Source organism: Saimiri boliviensis, chromosome 2, assembly GCF_048565385.1.
Source record: "Saimiri boliviensis isolate mSaiBol1 chromosome 2, mSaiBol1.pri, whole genome shotgun sequence".
Taxonomy (NCBI): Eukaryota; Metazoa; Chordata; class Mammalia; order Primates; family Cebidae; genus Saimiri; species Saimiri boliviensis.
In genome coordinates this window covers 226871505-226889679 of record NC_133450.1, presented here as the reverse complement: position 1 = coordinate 226889679, position 18175 = coordinate 226871505, and positions in this window count along the sequence as shown.

Sequence of the window (18175 nt, the reverse complement as noted above, 5' to 3'; positions counted from 1 at the left end):
GGAAGGAAGAAATGAGGAAACAAAGGACGCAACAGAATATACAGTCTAAAGAAGAAAGAAGGTGATGAGAAGGGGATGGGCAGGAAGGAATGATAAATGACAATGTCTCTTGCAAACATTAGGCTTATAACTCTTTCCACTTACATTTTTTCCATGACAAAAAAACTTTAGAGTTATCTTGCCACTACTTTTTAAAAAAATACTGCTTTCATTCTGGAATTTCTGACTAACAGGGTCCAATCTAATTTTTTTAGATGTTTCCATGGGAAATAATATTTTTCTTCCTTTGAAAATTTAAAAAGGGAAGGCAATAACCAAATGAAAGAATGAAGGAAGGCACAACTGAACAGCTTTTTGATTATTCCAGGACCTCATATGTCCATGCTCTGACTACAACATGAATCCCTGCTCTTTGAAAAGATACATTTAACTGTGTCGGAAAGAATAGCTCGGCAGTAGAATCAGTGGTATGTCTCCCTAAATTGTATGTTCTAAATTGATAACCCTCCTCTGAGAATAATTTCTATTATATCAAATGGACCCAGAGTAAAATCTTATTCATTTATGACCTGTGATTGGCTAGACATGTTCTTATTACATTGGATTGCATTTAGGATATGTGGGAAGGGCAGGTCTAAGTGATAAAGGGTGCTTTTCATCGTGAAAGAACATATTTTACAGGGCCAGAGTTGCTGGTGACTACGAAAATTTTCTCTCAGAAGGCTTTCATTGAAGGAGAAAATAAACTTGAAGATAAATAAGACGTTGAACATTTACAATAAGCAGCTCTCTCTGTCTCCTACTGTATATGATGGGGACAGGATCAAAGGGAGTTCTGGGCCCAGGGAACCACCTGCACCAGGTGGCTGGGGGTGGCCACTTGCTCAGGCTGCTCCAGTGAGGATGGAGGAGCAGGTTACATGGATGGCAGTGCAGAGTAATGGCTAAGAGTACAGAGTCTGGGGTCAAACCCTCCTATGTTAGAATTTTTTCTCTACGTCTTAGTAGTTGAGCTTCTGTTGAAAGATGGGGGAATGAGGTGAGAGAGAGAGATAGAGAGTGAGAAAGAGAGAGAAAGAGAGTGAACTGAGTTGAGCTTGGGACTCTGCTTCCCTCTTAATGGCAGTAGGTCCAATATCATTTTAGGAAATGCTCTTCACATCAGAAGCAAATACCTGTGATTATTGTTAAACTTCTGGCCATTACAGAGAACTATGTGGAAAGTAAGTTATACTTTATAAGATATCGACCATCCTGTAATCAAAATGTATACTCTACTGAGAAAAACACTCACCAAATAATATATAGCAATGGCAGATGCTGCCCACAGAAGCAAGCTTCTATAAATTATCTGACCATGTAAGAGTCACGTAGCAGCATAATCATGAGAATATATTGTTTCATAAAATCACAGGTCCTGACTGCTTTACTGTACTAGACTTCATCTTTATTTATAAAATATCTTCCCAAAGAATGTGTGTGAGGCACTAAAAACTCTGGATTACAAAGATGAATTCTAATCCCAATTCTGCCATAGCAGAATTAATGTTGAAAAGCTACTCTTTATGTTCTTCAACTCAGGGTTGGAGTTTCAGAAAGTAGATGAGGAATTGGTTAAGTAGATGGGGAATGGGTTGAACAAGGCCTCTTCAAGCCCCAAGAGTTTTCCTGATTTGTCATAGAATTTTCACTCTCAGAAAGATTATAAGAATGTTTGTTTTTCAAAGCAAATATCACAATTACTTAGAAGAATTTGTAAGGTTCATGGATGAACAATTACATTAACAGAATGCCAGGTGATTGTTAACCTTGTCTAGACTTAATTATGAAGTCAGTAAGAGTTCATAATTGTTGGAGAATTTGTGAAGCTGAAAATCCTAAGTTTAAGCTTTGTACACTGTTTCATAACAGATGGCAAGTTAAGGTTATATCATAATCAGAAACCACTCACCTTTGAAGGAACTAATATAGTAGAGAATTATTGCCGACATAACCCAGAAACATGATAGCTCATTCTTAAAGGGTTTTCCCCCTATTTCTCATTAGCATTTTAAAAATGAGCATACATTTAAATGCAAAGATGTCTTCTTCTATTAAATATTCAATGACCATTTGCCAGTAATCAAGTCTTCATGCTCAAATAATTTTTATTAAGTACCAATGTGTGTACTGTGGTGTGTTAGATACTATATAAAGAAAAAAACCTGGCATGAACGCAGATGTTCATGTAAATAGACAAGTGAGTACAATAAAATTCTTCAACAAAGAGAAATGCAGCAATGTCAGACAAGAACCCAAGCTAATAAATGAATAAAATGTATAGTAAAAATGCTTAGCAAGTTCCCACTTGTAAAGCTTTTTTGTATGACACATACATGTTTTAAGGTTATATATATGGGCACATTTTACCACTTCTCTTTTAGGATGCTCTCCCTGTTAAGAAATTTTATCAGCTGCTTTCTACTAAAAGACCTTGAGAGGGCTTTACCACTCTTTCATTATACATTAGCTTTAGTGCTCAGATTTTTATGGTGTTGGATGTGTATAAGTAACTCTTTGGGAATAATGATCATATAAACTCTCTTTGAAAGAGAACTACTGACTGAGTTTTGTACCCTGAATGTTTCATAATTATTTGGAACTCCTTTAATTAATTTAATCAAAATCACATGTATGTATTCATGCATTAATTCGTTCATGTATTCTCATATTCAATAAAAATGCTTCTCCTAATTGCTAAAGGTTCATGGTAGAAAACACCTGCTCTTTGCTTTCAAGAAGCTCACAGTCTGGGGTAATGAGTGGGGTAGAAGACATATTTCTGAAGAGGTAATATTATTAAGCCATGTCATACTGGTGGACAGGACATCATTAGACCAAAGAAGAAAGGTTACCTAAATAACATGGACAGTCCTACCAAACAACCAAAATGAGCTGGGTATTAACCAACAAAATATGTTTCCTCCATAGCAGAACCAAAATAGGATCAACTAAATGGAACAAAACCCAGAAGATTTCTTATGGACATATTTTTAAAACCTGGTGTCTTTCCACGGTACTGCCCTAGGTTTTACTTAGCAGACAGCAGAGACGTTGTCCATCCAATATAGGGCCAAGACTGTGCCACATGTTGAAGGAGCAGAATTTGGCTACTGTTAGAATCATGTTGGCATTACCTTTTAAAAATACACATCTGCGGGGCCGGGCGCGGTGGCTCAAGCCTGTAATCCCAGCACTTTGGGAGGCCGAGGCAGGTGGATCACAAGGTCGAGAGATCGAGACCATCCTGGTCAACATGGTGAAACCCCGTCTCTACTAAAAATACAAAAAATTAGCTGGGCATGGTGGTGCGTGCCTGTAATCCCAGCTACTCAGGAGGCTGGGGCAGGAGAATTGCTTGAACCCAGGAGGCGGAGGTTGCGGTGAGCCGAGATCGCGCCATTGTACTCCAGCCTGGGTAACAAGAGCGAAACTCCGTCTCAAAAAAAAAAAAAAAAAAAAAAATACACATCTGCAAACTTCATTGCTGGAAATTCTGATGAAGTAGATCTACTGGGTCTATTGGGTGATACTTGGGAATCTATTTTTTTTAAACACGAGTTCCAGGTAATTTTGATTATTAGCTAGAGTTGGCAAACAGCCTTAAATAAATTCATAATTTATAACAACACACATAAGATAAAGCGTAGAGAGATGTATCATTCCTGTTCTAATACAGTCTTCTAGTTTAACCCAAAAAGCTGAAAGTTTTAAAATATAGGAAAATAACCTTTAAACACTATGGGAGCAAGTAGAAGACATATTTGATTTTAGACTACTCATGTGGTTTCCTATTTAAAATCTCCTTTCTCCTAACTTAGGTTTCTTTCTTTGAATAATTCTACTGTGAGCCTTTGAACTATTTTACATGGCTGATTAAATGTTAAATGAAATAGTTTATTTGAGAAAGACACTAATGCCTGTCTAGATGTGTGCGACTGGTTCATAATGTACTTGTAGACACCCTGATGCCTTTCATTCCTCAGCTTATGGCCTAATGTGCCAATTCTCTACGAGCCCCATTACTCTACATCTGATGCGTTAGTTTAGGGGTTTCATCTTATAGCTGGTCAGTCATGGCATTATACCTGAAACCTACAGCCTGGGGTTTCCCTGTCCTTGCTTGGTTAAATAGAGGCTAATAGGGTGGTTATCTACTGGAAAGACCTTTTATAAAACTAAAGCACTTTTTAGAATCTCAACTTTGTGAACTCACTTAAGTAGTAATAGACACAAGGGCATGCACTGACTTATGGATCAAGTCTAACGAGAAAACCGAAAGCCAGGCCTTTGTGTCTCAAGCTGTTTCTGAGGCCCTTCTGCCATAGAGGGGACTTGACATGTGCCCTCTCATCTTCCCTTTCTTTAGCTGCAAAATGTCGCCTTTCCTCTGACTCTCAACTGATGCCTCAAGGAGATTCCACAAAACCCCATCACTTGCAATGATTCAGCATCGTAATGAGGCATCTGACTCCATTTTCTGATGTTTGACTGTTGGCAGCTTTTAAGCCTCACTCTTGCTGTTCCTTTTGTACCCTGCAACCGCACACACTGAAGGAAAGTCTGGTGCTTCCTCTTTTGGCAGCAGAGAGGAAGATTCAAATCATGTAAGCCCCTGCCCAAGCACATGCAGGTGAATTTTTACCTAGTCCCACTTTCTCACCTCAATAAAAACCCAAGCCAGTATCTTTCCATGGTTCCATGCCATTTCAGATCTACTTGAGAGGCCTGCCCTGCTCTCCTGAGAGACCTCAAATATGTAATTGCAGAATAGAACCTGTCACGTCCTGAGGACAGTATGGACCCTCACAGTCATGGTAGACATAGCGTGTAAACAAGAAGTTACTTTTTGTTATTTAAACCATTGAGATCTGAAGGCTACTTTGTCACCAGAGCAAAACCCACCTTCCTATGTGTGTATCCATCTAGGTAGATATGTATATAAATTTTTTTTTACCTATAGATATTTATGAGCTGAATTTACATAAATATATACATATTATCTTTAGTTATATGTAGAAATATAATGTTATTATATGGCATGCATAATTATTTTATAGATGTCATATAATGAACTAATGTTTTATAAGATATAAAATATCTTATATGAAATATAATATACTAATATAATTAATATAATTATTAGTGAAATAACTATAAATAAGCACTGTTTGAAGACACCAAGGGAATAATCATTGTGGAAAGCAAGCAAATTAGTAATTAGCACGAGACTGTCATACACACTGGGAAATAGCCATTAGAGCATACACAGAGAAGTGATTCACTCTATGATTAATTAATAAAAGATACACAAGACAATCTTTAAAACTTGGAAAAGAGAGACAGACATGTAGAAAGTGAAGAATATAAAACACTACATCTTCCACGTCTACCTGTAAGATACAGCCCAGGGAGATAAGCCCGGGGTTTAGAAGTCCCAGAGTGCTGAACTATCATAAAGCTAGTGCAATGCAATTTACTATACAAGAGAGGTTTCCCTCTTCGTCATGTGAGAATGGGGCCCAGAGTTATGGGTGAAATTCAGCTTCCTAACCCAAAAACTTAGCTCTGAAGATGAAACGTACCAAGAGAACAAGACTGCATCCTGGTGAAGTGACGCCCACCACCTAGGAAGGAAGCAGCAGCATTCTTCCTTTGTAAGACATCAGATAAGCAGTGAGCACGGCTTTAGTCCGACACAGTAAATCATGTTTGCAGTGAGGGCCTTGAAGAGCATCCTGAAGAAAGGTGGAATCATATTTAATAACTTGTGTTTTAGAAGGCACCAAATTAAAGAACATATTGTATTTAAATGTACATAAAAAGAGTCATTCCAAAAGTGATTGGTGCCGAAAGGAGATACATCAACGCTTCTTTTGTCCTCACAGCTCTGACTCCAGTCTCATACGTCCGGTGCTTATGTCCCTGTTTCTCAAGAAGTAGAGTACAGAGAACATCACCCCTTTCTATCCCTGCCTCATTCTCTATTAAATTCTGGAGAGGTGAATAATCATTCACCAACAACATGTTTGATAGAAAGGTACTATTCCTAGTTAGAAGGGCTCTTCTCTATATAAATCTCCTTGAAAAGACAGCCCCCTCCAAATAAAGGGCAGTAAATGCCTCACTTATTAAGACATGCAGAAATAGAAAAGACTCATAAAGAGGTGTCTCTCAAAAGTTGCTTAGAAAAATATTAAGTCTAAGAAGTATTTAGAAACAAGACAATACAGAGGCATGTGAGTTGTACTTCAGGTAGCATACCATGCCATTATCAAACCAAATAAGTGGGACCTTTTGAATACTGGCTTGCTATAGTGACTGGAACCTAAATGCCCTGGACAGAGAGAGTGAGAACAGATTTTAATGCCCATCTCTAATACCTAAATACATGAACACAAACAAGAGAATACAGGTTTTTAGAAATCAATTTCTGTGTTATTCATTGCTGTATTCCAGAGTTTCTAAAACTGCACAGCATATAGTAGGTATTCCATAAATATTTACCAATGAATTAACATGGGTGGCCTCATTGCTTTATAAGGGTGTTGGCTGTAATACAACTTTTCTGACCAAATCATTATAGCAATAAATTTTCTCTAACTCATGAAGTATGTGAGATACAGCTTAAGAGTGCCATATTTCTGTGTAGCTGTTCAGAGTTTTAAAGTGCTTTCTTTGACCATATATGTGTGTGTATATCTATGTAATGCATGTATTTTATTTTCTTTAATATAAATATTGCAAGCTTTGTATACTGTGATTAAGAACAGATGGAATTAAGGGAAAAGAAGTGAAGGAGGAAGGGGATGAAAAACTACATGCACAATATTACCTGTGTGAGATTAAAGAAATGGGCCACTGAGGTTACAGACAAGTAGAGAAGCTTCAAGTATATGCAATCTGTCTCTAAAGAAATAAAGGAGATGATTGAGAGAAAGGACACAGTGAAGAAGAGACACTTTTCCTAAACTAAACTACCTTCAGGTGCTACCATCAACTCTGCAGAGCTCCCTTACCATTTAGAATGGCCGAGTGAGGGAGAAGAAGGGCAGTACTTCAGCCTTAGAGTAAGCTGATGAGAGGGAGCAAACACTCAATTCACTTTTACACTGTTTACTCTGTGATACTCTCACCTCAGATAATTCCTTTACAGCTAGTTAAGAGACATCAACTTACTGCCAAAATCAGTAAATACCAACTAAGGATTTACGGTTTGTGATTTATCACAGTTTCCCAAGAGTCAAACTGTAGGAATATTGTGTAACAACATGCCAACTAAAGTAAGAACACATGGAATAGGAGAGAATCCTTAAAATCTATAATGAGACGTTTCTTTATTCTTTGCTGTTTTGTCTGTTTTGGATTAATGATCAACACATCTAGGATAACATGATAATTACAGTTGACCTTTAAACAACATGGGTTTGAACTGTGCATTAGTTTTTCTTTAAATGTTTAGTAGAATTCTGAAGTGAAGCCATTAGGATTGAGACTTTTCTTTACTGGTATTGATTACTTATTCAAACTTTTTACAAGTTAAAGGTTTATTCAGATTTTCTCTTTCTTCATGATTTTGTCTTGGAGATTTTGTGATTCCACAGATTTGTCCATTTCATCCAGGATATTCAATTTGTTGGCATACAGTTGTTCATAGTACTCTCTTATAATTCTCTCTTATAATTCTTTTATTTCTGTAGAAATGTTAGTAATGTCCCATTTTTTATTTCCGATTTTATTTATTTGAATTTTCTTTTTTTTTGTTTATTGCATTTTAGGTTTTGGGGTACATGTGATGAACATGCAAGATTGTTGCATAGGTACACACATGGCAGTGTGGTTTGCTGCCTTCCGTCCCCTCACCTGTATCTGTCATTTCTCCCCATGCTATCTCTTCCCACCTCCCCACCCCCGCCCCTCCCCCATTTCCCCCCAACAGACCCCAGTGTGTAGTGCTCCCCTCCCTGTGTCCATGTGTTCTCATTGTTCAACACCCACCTATGAGTGAGAATATACGGTGTTTGATTTTCTGCTCTTGTGTCAGTTTGCTGAGAATGATGGTTTCCAGGTTCATCCATGTCCCTACAAAGGACGTGAACTCATCGTTTTTGATGGCTGCGTAATATTCCATGGCGTATATGTACCACATTTTCCCTATCCAGTCTATCATCGTTGGGCATTTGGGTTGGTTCCAGGTCTTTGCTATTGTAAACAGTGCTGCAATGAACATTCGTGTGCACGTGTCCTTGTAGTAGAATGATTTATAATCCTTTGGATATATACTCAGTAATGGGATTGCTGGGTCAAATGGGTCAAATGGGATTTCTATTTTTAGGTCCTTGAGGAATCGCCACACTGTCTTCCACAATGGTTGAATTAATTTACATTCCCACCAACAGTGTAAAAGTGTTCCTATTTCTCCACATCCTCTCCAGCATCTGTTGTTTCCCGATTTTTTAATGATCGCCATTCTAATTGGTGTGAGATGGTATCTCAAAGTGGTTTTGATTTGCATTTCTCTGATGACCAGTGATGATGAGCATTTTTTCATATGTTTGTTGGCCTCCTGTATGTCTTCTTTTGTAAAGTATCTGTCCATATCCTTCGCCCATTTTTGAATAGGCTTGTTTGTTTTTTTCTTGTAGATCTGCTTTAGTTCTTTGTAAATTCTGGATATCAGCCCCTTGTCAGATGGGTAGGCTGCAAAAATTTTTTCCCATTCTGTTGGTTGCCGATTCACTCTACTAACTGTTTCTTTTGCCGTGCAGAAGCTGTGGAGTTTGATTAGGTCCCATTTGTCTATTTTGGCTTTTGTTGCCATTGCTTTTGGCGTTTTGGTCATGAAGTCCTTGCCTACACCTATGTCCTGAATGGTTTTGCCTAGATTTTCTTCTAAGGTTTTTATGGTATTAGGTCTGATGTTTAAGTCTTTAATCCATCTGGAGTTAATTTTGGTGTATGGTGTCAGGAAGGGGTCCTGTTTCTGCTTTCTGCACATGGCTAGCCAGTTTTCCCAACACCATTTATTAAACAGGGAGTCCTTTCCCCATTGCTTGTTTTTGTCAGGTTTGTCAAAGATCAGATGGTTGTGGGTATGTTGTATTTCCTCTGAGACCTCTGTTCTGTTCCATTGGTCTATATCTCTGTTTTGGTACTAGTACCATGCTGTTTTGATTACTGTAGCCTTGTAGCATAGTTTGAAGTCCGGTACTGTGACGCCTCCTGCTTTGTTCTTTTTGCTTAGAATTGACTTGGCTATGTGGGCTCTCTTTTGGTTCCATATGAAGTTTAAGGTGTTTTTTTCCAGTTCTGTGAAGAAGGTCATTGGTAGCTTGATGGAATAGCGTTGAATCTGTAAATTACTTTGGGCAGTATGGCCATTTTCACGATGTTGATTCTTCCTAACCATGAACATGGAATGTTTCTCCATCTGTTTGTATCCTCTCTTATTTCGTTGAGCAATGGCTTGTAGTTCTCCTTGAAGAGGTCCTTTACGTTCCTTGTTAGTTGTATTCCTCGGTACTTTATTCTCTTTGTAGCAATTGTGAATGGCAGTTCGTTCTTGATTTGGCTCTCTTGAAGTCTATTACTGGTGTATAGGAATGCTTGTGATTTTTGCACGTTGATTTTGTATCCTGAGACTTTGCTGAAGTTGTTTATCAGTTTCAGGAGATTTTGGGCTGAGATGATGGGGTCTTCCAGATATACAATCATGTCATCTGCAAATAGAGACAATTTGATTTCCTCCTTTCTAATTTGGATACCCTTTATTTCTTTTTCTTGCCTGATTCCTCTGGCTAGAACTTCCAGTACTATATTGAATAGGAGTGGTGAGAGAGGGCATCCTTGTCTAGTGCCAGACTTCAAAGGGAATGCTTCCAGTTTTTGCCCATTCAGTATGATATTGGCTGTTAGTTTGTCGTAAATAGCTTTTATTGTTTTGAGATACGTTCTGTCAATACCTAGTTTATTGAGGGTTTTTAGCATAAAGGGTTGTTGAATTTTGTCAAAAGCCTTCTCTGCATCAATCGAGATAATCATGTGGTTTTTGTCTTTGGTTCTGTTTATGTGGTGAATTACGCTTATGGACTTGCATATGTTGAACCAGCCTTGCATCCCCGGGATGAATCCTACTTGATCATGGTGGATGAGCTTTTTGATATGCTGTTGCAATCGGTTTGCCAGTATTTTATTGAAGATTTTTGCATCTATGTTCATCATGGATATTGGCCTGAAATTTTCTTTTCTTGTTGAGTCTCTGCCGGGTTTTGGTCTCAGGATGATGTTTGTCTTGTAAAATGATTTGGGAAGATTTCCCTCTTTTTGGATTGTCTGGAATAGTTTCAGAAGGAATGGTATCAGCTCCTCTTTGTATGTCTGGTAGAATTCAGCTGTGAACCCATCTGGACCTGGGCTTTTTTTGGGGTGGTAGGCTCTTTATTGCTGCCTCGACTTCAGACCATGTTATTGGTCTATTCAGGGTTTCGGCTTCTTCCAGGTTTAGGCTTGGGAGGATGCAGGTGTCCAGGAATTTATCCATTTCTTCCAGGTTTACTAGTTTATGTGCATAGAGTTGTTTGTAATACTCTCTGATGATGGTTTGGATTTCTGTGGAATCTGTGGTGATATCCCCTTGATCGTTTTTTATTTCTTAAATTTGGTTATTCTCTCTTTTCTTTTTTATTAATCTGGCTAGTGGTCTGTCTATTTTGTTGATCTTTTCAAAAAACCAGCTCCTGGATTTATTGATTTTTTGAAGAGTTTTTTGTGTCTCTATTTCCTTCAGTTCTGCTCTGATCTTAGTTATTTCCTGTCTTCTGCTAGGTTTTGAGTTTTTTTGATCTTGCTCCTCTAGCTCTTTCAATTTTGATGATAGGGTGTCAATTTTAGATCTCTCCTTTCTTCTCATGTGGGCACTCATTGCTATATATTTTCCTCTAGAGACTGCTTTAAATGTGTCCCAGAGATTCTGGTATGTTGTGTCTTCGTTCTCATTGGTTTCGAAGAACATCTTTATTTCTGCCTTCATTTCATTGTTTATCCAGTCAACATTCAAGAGCAAGTTGTTCAGTTTCCATGAAACTGTGCGGTTCTGAGTTAGTTTCTGCATTCTGAGTTCTAACTCGATTGCACTGTGGTCTGAGAGACTGTTTGTTATGATTTCTGTTCTTTTGCATTTGCTGAGGAGAGACTTATTGCCAATTATGTGGTCAATTTTAGAGTAGGTGTGATGTGGTGCTGAGAAGAATGTATATTCTGTGGATTTGGGGTGGAGAGTTCTGTAAATGTCTATTAGGTTTGCTTGTTCCAGGTCTGTATTCAGGTCCTGGATATCCTTGTTGATTTTCTGTCTGGATGATCTGTCTAATATTGACAATGGGGTGTTAAAGTCTCCCACTATTATTGTGTGGGAGTCTAAGTCTCTTTGTAAGTCATTAAGAACTTGCCTTATGTATCTCGGTGCTCCTGTATTGGGTGCGTATATATTTAGGATCGTTAGCTCTTCTTGTTGCAGTGATCCTTTTACCATTATGTAATGTCCTTCTTTGTCTCTTTTGATCTTTGCTGCTTTAAAGTCTATTTTATCAGAGATGAGAATTGCAACTCCTGCCTTTTTTTGCTCTCCATTTGCTTGGTAGATCTTCCTCCATCCCTTTATTTTGAGCCTTTGTGTATCCTTGCATGTAAGATGGGTTTCCTGGATACAGCACACTGATGGGTTTTGGCTTTTTATCCAATTTGCCAGTCTGTGTCTTTTGATTGGGGCATTTAGTCCATTGACATTTAGGGATAGTATTGTTATGTGTGAATTTGATACTGTCATTTTGATGCTACCTGGCTGTTTTGTTGGTTAGTTGATGCAGATTCTTGATTGTGTTGATGCTCTTTTACCATTTGGTGTGTTTTTGGAGTGGCTGGTACTGGTTGTTCCTTTCTATGTGTAGAGCCTCTTTCAGGAGTTCTTGTAGAGCAGGTTTGGTGGTGATGAAATCTCTGAGTGCTTGCTTGTTCACAAAGGATTTTATTTTTCCTTCACTTATGAAGCTTAGTTTGGCTGGATAGGAGATTCTGGGTTGAAAGTTCTTTTCTTTAACGATGTTGAATATTGGCCCCCAATCTCTTCTGGCTTGTAGGGTTTCTGCTGAGAGATCTGCTGTGAGTCTAATGGGCTTCCCTTTGTGGGTAACCCGACCTTTCTCTCTGGCTGCCCTTAGCATTTTCTCTTTCATTTCAACCCTGGTGAATCTGACGATTATGTGCCTTGGGGTTGCTCTTCTTGAGGAATATCTTTGTGGTGGTCTCTGTATTTCCTGGATTTGAATATTGGTCTGCCTTGCTAGGTTGGGGAAGTTTTCCTGGATAATATCCTGAAGAGTATTTTCCAGCTTGGATTCATTCTCTTCATCACATTCAGGTACACCTATCAGACGTAGATTAGGTCTTTTCACATAGTCCCACATTTCTTGAAGATTTTGTTCATTCCTTTTTGTGCTTTTTTCTCTGTTCTTGCCTTCTCTTTTTATTTCATTGAGTTGATCTTCGACCTCTGATATCCTTTCTTCTGCTTGGTCAATTCGGCTGCTGAAGCTTGTGCATGCTTCACGAAGTTCTCGTGTTGCGTTTTTCAGCTCCATCAATTCACTTATACTCCTTTCTATGCTGTCCATTCTCGTCAGCAGTTCGTCCAATCTTTTTTCAAGGTTCCTATTTTCTTTGCATTGGGTTAGAACATGTTCTTTTAGCTCATTGTAGTTTCTTACTACCCACCTTCTGAAGTCTGATTCTGTCATTTCATCACCCTCCTTCTCCATCCGGTCTGGTTCCCTTGCTGGTGAGGAGTTGTGATCCGTTTTAGGAGGAGAGGTGTTCTGGTTTCGGGAGTTTTCCTCCTTTTTGCGCTGATTTCTTCCCATTTTTGTGGGTTTATCCACCTGTTCTCTGTCTCTGTCCCAGGGAGTTGGAGCTTTATGAGTTTCCGTTGCACTACTGCCTTTTTTGATTTTTCTTTCAGGTCTGACCCGCCCAGCTAGCAGCAGGCCTAGCCACTGCAGGGGCTTTGCTGAGCTGCTGTGGGCTCCGCCCAGCTGCCCTGAGCTCTTCCTTGTAGTCCTTTTTATATGGGCGTAGTTAGAACTGTCTGGGCAATGGTGGCCCCGCCTCTGTTATGGTGGACTCTCTCTGTTGTGGCAGGTTGCCTCGGCAACGGCGGGTTGCCTCGGCAATGGCAGCCTGCCTCCATAGCGGTGGAGAGTCTCAGTAATGGAGGGAGCCCCTCCCCCACGGAGCCGGACCGTCCAGGTTCAGCTGTGCTTGGTTTGTAGGGCTCAACCCAGAGGGTTTCCAATTACTGTTTTTGTTTTCGTTGTTGTTGGGGGTGGAGGGGTGGGACCAACCGAGCCTGATCACCTGGCTCCCTGACTCAGAGTCTTTTCTTTTAAGTTGAAGGACCCCGCGTTCTGGTCGCCTGCTGAAAAGGCGCCCGGATCTCCCGTGCTGCGACTCACGGAGTCGGCTCGAACTGTGGCGCCAGCTCCTGGTGGATTTTTTGCCTAGGAATCTCCTGGCCTGACTCGCTATTTCAGATGAATGGGCAACTCTGCCGTCTCAGGGCTCTGCTCGCCAGCTAAGAGGGCTCCCAGACCAGTGGCTTTTGTACGGAGAACCGCAGCAACAGGGCGTGGTCACAGCAGCCGCGCGGGCGGAATCAGCCCCACAGGGGCCAAAACAGCCACACCGGCTGGGACTGCGACGCTGGCGACCCCTCTGCCTGGGTATCTCCTGGTCTGTGGGCAATAAGAGTTCATCTGGAAATGCGGCGTCCACTCACCCTCTGCACCTTCACTGGGAGTTGAAGTCCTGAGCTGTTCTTAGGCGGCCATCTTCCCCTTATTTGAATTTTCTCTGTTTTTTCTTAGTTTTTAGCTAAAAGTTTTCACTTTTGTTCATATTTTCAAAAACCCAACTTTTGGTTTCATTGATTTTCCTCTGTTGTTTTCCTATTCTCTATTTCACTGATCTCTGTGCTAGTCTTTGTTTCCTTCTTTCTGCTTTGAGTAACTTTGTTCTTTTTTTTTCTAGTTCCTTCAGTTGTAAAGTTAGGTTGTTAACTTTAGAGTGTTTTTATTTTTTAATGTAAGTTCTTATAGTAACATATTTCTTTCTTAGCACTGCTTTTGCTGTGTTCCATAAATTGGAATGTGGTGGTTTTGTTTTAATCTGTTGTTAAGTATTTTCTAATTCCCTTTTGATTTCTTCTTTGATCCATTAATTAAGAGGGTGTTATGTAATTTCTACAGATTCCTGAATTTTTCAGTTTTATTTTTGTTATTGATTTTTAACTTCAATCTGTTGTGGTCAGAGGAAATCTTTGTATGATATCTGTTTAAATCTATAAAACTAAATTTGTAATCTAATACATGGCCTAAACTTAAAAAAAAAAAAAAAAAAGTCCCACGTGCACTTGAGAAGAGTGCATATTTATTATGTTATTTAAATCTTCTATTTCCTTAATCATTTTATGTCTAGTTAGTTAGTCTATTCATTTTTGAGAATGGGGTGTTTAAGTCTCCAAATATTATTGTAAAACTGTATATTTCTCCTTGAATGTCATCAGTATTTACTTCATATGTTTGATGTTCTGTCATTAGGTGTTTATATGTTTATAATTATTATACCTTCTTACTGTATCAAAACTTTTATTAATATGTAATATCCTTCTTTGTCTCTTGAATAATTGATTTTTATACATACCTTTTCTTGTTTGCTAGAAGAATTATTTGGATGGTGAAATTAAAGGTCACTTCTCCCTTATACTTTTATGTTTAAAAAAAACTAATACATTTTACGAAAATTCAAACTAGCCTGCAGCACCAAAGAAAAACAATAAACACTAACCATACTTTCTTAGCAAAATGTCTGTTTCTTATTTTGAACATTGAGTTATTTCTCATCCACCTAATCCCATCCTCCTAATTTTAGATAGAGTTTGAAGTATTGACAATGCTCTCGTGTAATTCTATTGTTCCATTTCTTTTACTAGATTTTCTTATGCTCCATTTCTTCTACTATATTTTGAAATAATCACCCTACCACTACTCAGACCTCAGTCATAATACTATGTTTTTAGAGTCAAATCCAATCCTGTGCAAATAAAGTATCAAATCTACCAAAAAAGACCCTTTTCTCTCTTCTTATGAAAGGAACAGTTGAATGATAACATGCTGTCTTTGCCATGAGCATTGTTACTGAAGATATCAAGTTTATATATTCAGGCATTGCAGTAGGAAATAGCAATGGTTTTCTTTTTTAAATTCCTATTCAAGTTGTCAAAAGAAAGTAGCCCCAAAATGCTCTGAGTCAGAAAGTTCATGCCATTTATCAAATACTTTACACTTTAATATAAGTCTGAAGGAATTACATTTGAAACTAACTGTAAGTTTGTAACAGGCAGATGCATTATACTGTAGTTTGTTTCACTAGAATAAAACATGACAATAAAACATCTCTGGAAATACATCTGTCACAAGGTAGCTTCTCTGGAAACAAATGGTGAAATAGAATATGGCATGCTAGATGTTGATTAGCGATCCATATCTGTGGAAATGAGAATAAAGCAGGATTGGTCAAAAACAAGTCAAACTGCGGTGTAGGCCCACAAAGCCTTGGCCAAACCCACAGGAAGCTCTCAAGTGTACATGACATGAAAGTGTACCAGAGTGGACGAAATGGTTGAAACCTTATGTCCTTCCTGCAATTATTTATTAGATTTGGTCTATACCAGGGTTTACCTTTGGGTGATGCAGCTTTCTGCAGCTGGGACAGTTCAGAAAGTGCTGAGACTAGAAGTGGACTGCTGAACTCCCAGTAGCTGGGCAACAAGTCATTCAATAAATGGGATGTGGGCAGTGCTTCTTCACATCACTACAATGTCTATTTAGGAGATATATCAAGCAATTGTAACTGGGAAAATTATTTCAATCCTGATATAAGCAGATACAACACATTTAAAAAATAATCATCTATGAGACAATCATGGAAACTTGAACAGGTGACTGGTTATTTAATGATATTTAGACATTATTGTCAATTTCTAAGTTGTGTAATGGCCATATTTTGAAACTTAGAGATACATGTTAAAATACACACAGTACTACAAATGATAACAGGGATTTGCTTCAAAATAATCAGGGGGTGAGGAGAATGGATAAAATATGGATGAAACAAAATTAGACATTAGTCAGTAATTATTCAAGTCAGGTGATACCATACTCCATACCGTCATGTTTGAAACTTTCCATTATAAGAATTAAAACACATACACACACACACACACACACAACACACACACACACACACAAACACACATTCAGATTTTGCTTAAAAGGAGAAAAAAATTCTGCTGATAGGACAAATAAAGCATACATTCAGAACTCTCTTTCCTTGGAAATTTTTTTGCTGACATGTGAACTGAATATGGGTAATTCCTTAGCCACAAAATTCCTATGAAATGGAATAGAGATTTCAAAACTTTCTACGGAAAACACCTAGAGAGTATTACTAGTAACTCATAGAATGAAAACAAAAGTTTAACTTAATTCCAGCAGAAATGTCTGTAAAAGCCTGTCTATCTCATCAAAATTTTGTTATGAAGCAACTTGAACAAATTTTCCCTTTATGATATTGGTTGTGGGTCTTTGGATAGGGCAGGGAAATACTAAACCCTTTATGGCATTTGATTCCAGGTAGGGCAATTTTAAGTGGGTTAGTGAGAAATCTTTCCATTTGAAAACGCTTTTCTTCTGATGAAGCAAGTCTATTGTACAGATGATACAAGTGACTATTTCCGCAGAGATAGTGATTATTATAAAAAGGGCAAGAAAGAAAAAAATTTCAACCACAATTTTTATTTTTAAATTCATGTCTATCTTTATATAAAGCCCTCAAATTGTCCCACTGATGGCAGTAATCAAACACAGAGAACAGAAATGCGCCATGCCAACATATGTACATCACACACAGACACACACACACACACACACACACACACACACATGCAAGTGCAGTAGCTGATGGGCTGAGATGGTTCTTTCTAGCCCCAATTATGATTGATAGCATTCCATTACCTTTATGCTTATTTTAAAATCCCCTTGACACGAATTGATTAAAGGCACGGACCTCTATGAACCTATGAAAAATTTATGGATTTTGAAAGAGCTTTAACATGTACCATTTGAGCACAAATCATTTCCTGGCTGTCACTGTTTTTCCCACAATTTTTCTTATGTTGGTAATATATGTTTAATAATAAAAAACTGATGCTAAGGATTAAAGCATCAAGATGTTACAGAATAAAGCAACAACAACAACAAAAAAGAAATTAGATTTGTATGATTTTAACTATTCTTTAATCTGCTTCTGGGCAACAAAAGTGATTTGTGTCAGCCGTTATTGCATTAAACTTTAATTTTCTTCTACCGGCACAGGATTATATAAAGGAGTATTGGATTGCACTCAGCATGGATTAGCTGAGCACTGTCTCTGCTGCCAAGGAGCAAATGGATTTCCTTCTTTCTTTGATTTATATTTTTATTGCTGTTTTTCCCCTCCTTCTAATTCCCATTACCCTTCTGTTTGCCAGCGCTGAGATACCCTGTAGGAGCAGCAGAAAGGCAGGCAGAATTATTGGCTTATTGCATATATTTATGTTCCAAGGCGTCTCAGTCATCTATGTCAGAGGAATAAAGTAGCCTCCAGCCATGGAGACTGCATGCCAGTTTCAAACTATAATATTAAAACTTGTTTTTTTTGGTAAAAAGTAACCCCTCACCTGCTTAAAATCAGTCAAACTAGCTGGGTTTGGCCTCACTTCAGATGTCCTGGCTGTATCTCACAGCAGATGGAGAAAACCACTGAGACAGAAAATAAAGATCCCAGGACTCCCTTTTGTGCGCAGGAGGATATATGCAGCAAAGCCCTTGAGACTCAAGCAGGAGAATCACCTCTCTGGCCTTTCCCCTTAGAGTCTTTGAAAGATATGAGATTGCCTCTGGAAATAAGAGCAAATAAATTCACTCTACTCAAGGAATGCAAGGCTGATTGTTGGCACTCTGCATGCAGCCCAGAGGGGGCGCTAAGG